A 5,228-nucleotide genomic window follows, 5' to 3' on the forward strand; every position below is an offset into this window, starting at 1 on the left:
TAGTATTGACTTAAAGGTGTATGAACATTTCTCATAGTGTAAAATGTAAGTTAATTATGTGTTATCCCAAGTAGAAACGAATCGTGGCGCAATATTGTACTTTATATGGGCTCTATATAGTTTAGCAATATTGCTATAATATTATTCTGTTAACATTTTTCCCATATAAAGGCAATATTAAAACCAATATAGGCTCCATATAAAACCAATATTGATAAACAATTTTAAAATCACTTTCAAATATAAATAAAAGCTCAATATTAAAAACCATTATAAGATTAATATAAATGAACAATATTTACCCTATAAACAATAGGGTAAATTATTCAAACCAAAAAACAAAATAAGCTTAATATAAACTAGTGGTATGTAAGGCATCGTGCCTTAAGGCAAATTGCTGGAACTTCCCGTACCGTAACGAAATGTTCGAAGAATATTAAATATATTTCAAATAGATTATTATAAATAAATATTGCAACATTGTCTAATATTTATAAGAATTATATAAACTGAATTGCAAAGTTGAAAATATTTGTTTGAAGCATATTAGAACTTAAATCAGAATTACAATTAAAATCTGAATTATTTTCGATATACAAAAAAATTATTTTTTAAAGAAACAAAAAAAAATTGAAATATTTTTTTTTCCAAAAGCAATTATTCTGTTAAAACAAGCAGAAGGTTCTTTGAATCATTCAAATCGGACGCTTAGTTCTCTCAAAAACTACCATTTTTTGCACATTTGGCTTGTATCTCCGAAACCGCTAGACCTGCCTTTGCCAAAATCTAATCAGCACATCTTCCATCAATAGGAATCGAATGTTTTCTGAACCATTCAAATCGGTTGACCCGTGCGTCCGAAGGACGAAAAATTGTATCCATACATACATACATACTTACAACACACATATCCATTTTTTCTGAGGTGTGCCAAAATGTTCAGAAACTTTCAAAACGTGAAAAAATTTAAAGATTTTCAATTTCGATTTCTGGATCGATAGATATTTTATCACTGTAGTTTTGTCTAATACTCATATATTTTTAATTTGATGCAAAGATGTCTAGGAATGGTCAACATGATGCAAAAATGCCTTGTTTATTAGAAAAATTAATTTGGTATTATATTTTCAAATAAAAATGGATATTGCTACTGCTTTGTGAAACGAATCCCTTGAATCAAAAATATGTGGCTATAAAAGAATAAAATTTAAAAATATTTTAATGAATGAAATGTAAAAAATAAAAAGTACACAATAAAATATATTAAATATTTCTATTATAGGTCCATCTCCAGCAGAAGTTGAAGCAGCAATCCTCTCAGCAAGGAGGCGACGAACAATGTGAATTTAGCTCAACAGCAAGTTCAAGCTGCAAAGCAAGCTGTTCTGGAGCAGCAACGCATAGCTGCTGCTAAAGAAGCTCATGCTCGGCATGCTGCTGAAAAAAGGTGAGAACAATCATCATTTTAATTAAATTATCTTTTGCGTTTTATTATAAACTAGTGCACCCGATCACGCATTGCTGTGTTATATCCATAATAAAAATCTAAACAAAAATGCGATTCTAATACATCTAGTTATTAAGGTGGAACATAGCGCACGTATTTTTCGTAATTGATTGTTGAGCTGAATATAAATATTTATTTGTTGGGTTTAAAATCACTTTAACACAATTAACTTGCAATCGGCCGCTACGTCAATAATAATAATAATAATAATAATAAATGGTATTCTGCCCGAAGGCAGGTCCATGGTGTGAGAGTCACCCCGACAAATGATTTCCTTGCCCTTCATTCCATTACCACTATTGTCTATACTCTTTTTTTATTATTTTTATGTATTTTGCTTTCCAAACTTTTGTTGTTCCATGCTTCTGATCATGTGCTTTGGCTTTCAGTTCCCTGTATTTTCTCTTCTCGCGTAAGTCGTCAATCGGCTGCATTCTTCTTCTTCCTATTCCTTTTGTTCCTTCTATTTTTCGTCAATAATTGTTTTTTTTTATAATGTTAATTTTATATCCATAGGTTTTTTGGCTCAAGTCCTGTTAAATGAAAAGAGCAAGAAATTACTAAAGTCAAATATCATTGAATAAATAAACAATGATATTAAACATACAGAAAACAATTGTTATAAATAACTCTACTATTAAAACATGGTACATCATGATTCATATATCTTATGTTTGTAGTATAAATAAACGTAATGACATTCAAATTATTACAAAAGCGTTAAATATCTAATCTATCTCACCATTGTTTATTGCCTAATAATTATTTTGCACTTGTATGCTAAACAGTTTCAATGCTTTATTTTCTCAACACTGTCAGTCATGCAGAAGAGAATTAATGTAAATATTGTGAAAACAAATAGTCGATCGTTTTATAAAATGTGAATCATAATATTAATGGGATTGTTTTAGATTAAGAATGAGAGTTTCAATAGGTTGAAATGATTTTAATTAGTACAATTAGGAATAATTAATTTTCCGTACCAAAAACTAAAATTTTTAAAACAGCTATAAAAAATTTTGAAAACTGAAAAAATCGATTTTTTAAAATATTGACATTTTCTAAGTAAAACTTTTTTAGGCGCGACTAGGGTGTAAATTCGTACAAATGCAACGGAAGTCTGTTACACCAGATCTGTTCGTCATTAGCTCTCGATGAGATCATTTCTATGCGGGTCGATTGTCATTAGTCGTCGTGTATGTGAATGGAGATCTGTCGTTGTATGCGTACCGATATTAACAATGAAATCGGCATAGATAAATATACAATTTAAAGTTATATCGTAGTACAAATCTTGATAATGAAAAAAGGCTGAATCAGAGGAATAATTTACCCTGTTCCTTGACAATAATAAAACAAATTAAGCATTTGTGCCGTATGTAGTACACATAAGTTTATTGTAATAGAATTAATTTCTATATTATTCGTAGTTTCTACAAATTTTTGAAGTTCTCAAAAAGGAAAATATTTTTAGGCAAGACAGATATTACAGTTGTTCAAAGAATGAGATTATATCGCCAGCGAAAAAGTAAAAAAAAAACTAGTGGTGTGGGTGGCATCGTGCCTTAAGGCAAATTGCTGGAACTTCCCGTACCGTAACGAAATGTTCGAGGAATACTGAATGTTTCAAATAGATTATTATAAATATTGTAACATTGTCTAATATTTATAAGAATTATATAAACTGAATTGCAAAGTTGAAATTATTTGTTTCAACAAAAAACTAAAAAAAAAAAAAAAAAAATGGAACAACATTTTTTTTTCCAAAATCAATTTTTGTTAAGACAAGCAGAAAGCTTTTTGAATCATTCAAATCGGACGCTTAGTTCTCTCAAAAAACTGCCATTTTTTTACATATTTAGCTCCGTATCTTCGAAATGGCTGGGCCTGCCTTTGCCAAAAAACTAAAACACTTCCCCAATCATTACTAATTGAATGTTTTTTAGATCATTCAAATCGGATACTCCGTTCTCTCAAAAATTCGATTTCTATTTTCCGCACTCTTTGCTCCGTATCTCCGAAACGGCTGGACCTGCCTTTGCCAAAAACTAATCAGCTCTTTTCCCTATCAATAGAAATCGAATGTTTTTGAACCATTCAAATCGGTTGATCCGTGCGCCCTAAAAAGTGACTGGAAATTGTATCCACACATACATACACACACACACACACACATCCATTTTTCTGAGGTATGCCAAAATGCTCAGAAACCTTCAAAACGTCGAGAAATGTAAAATTTTTCAATTCCGATTTTCGGCCCATTACAATAACTTACCCTACGGGAAGTTAAAAAAATCAAGCAGTCAATGAATGTATGTTAATTTCTTCTTGAATGAAGTTCTTCAAACACAATTGCATGATGAGTGAAGTTGCGAAAACAATATTTGTTTAGGCGTTTTTAACATAATCCACTGTGTGAACGAATATATTGAATTTATTAATCAGCAATTACTTCATTTCTCTAATGAAGGTTCATTTCTAAATGCTAATTACAATGACAAACCGATTTTGTCATATTTGAAGTATGACTTTAATTACATTATTGTTTTTAAATATTATACAAAATTTTAATTATATATAAATATATAATTTATAATTTATCATTATATAAATGTGTATAATGGTTGACACTAATAAATGTGTGCATCAAGATGTTACGAAATTACTAATAAACAATATTCAAAACTGTTATATAATGTATTTATTTTTACCTAAATGCCATCTTGTACAGTAGCAAATAAGTTTTATTTCAATCTCCTGTGATCCTTACGCTCATTCTGTTTTTAAATTTGACTTTTTTTAAATAAATATCTTTTTTATTATATCTTTTTGAAAGTTTTAAACTTTTTTTACTTTCTCGTGAAAATCGAAAATGAAAAATTTTATTATATCTTCACGTTTCAGAGGTTTTTGAATACTTTGGCATATCTATAAAAAGTGGATCTATGTGTGTGTATGTGTGTGCGAATACAAATTTTGGTCGACGATTTTGCGAACACGGGTCAACCGATTTGTGTCTAAAAATTTCTACTGATAGGGAGGTCGTGCTGATTAGTTTTTGGCTGATAGTCCCCCTAATATATAAATTTTCAAACTGTTTTCAATATTTTCAGAACAAGTAAAATAAATTTTACAATGTTCGTTCATTTAAACTGAAGATTTATATCTAAACTTATGAGTAAGATTTAAATTAAAAATTTAAATATTAATATTAGCATCTATTTTTGAGTTTTGATAATAGATACTATGACGGTATTGATTGATAAAAATAAATTATTATAATAAGAACAAAATTATTGTTTATGTAAAATTCAGTTCAGCCAGTTTTATTAACAATAAATATTTGTCTATAAGTGAACAAAAGAATTACTTGAGTCAAATGTATGATTTTGTATAGAAATATTATTTAGAAATTAAAAATTTTTGCTAACAACTATATAATAAATAATTTAATAAATGCACTATATAAATATTGAATAAAAAATACTAGCTTATAGTAGAACGATATTTAGATATTAAAATATTTAATCTGTTCAAAAAAGATATTATAAAATATTCAAAATATGCTTCAATTTTAAAAATTTTAAATATGAAAAAGAAACTGAAGATTAAGGGGCCAATTCTGCGGTAATACAGCCGATAACATAGCGCTGTTGTGGCTGTATTACAACGTAATTTAACTTTTTTTTAATTACAATATTTATTACAACTGTTAAATAAT

This window comes from Ctenocephalides felis, unplaced genomic scaffold, assembly GCF_003426905.1.
Source record: "Ctenocephalides felis isolate EL2017-DRISC unplaced genomic scaffold, ASM342690v1 CF-g0.4_SCAFFOLD_03573, whole genome shotgun sequence".
NCBI lineage: Eukaryota > Metazoa > Arthropoda > Insecta > Siphonaptera > Pulicidae > Ctenocephalides > Ctenocephalides felis.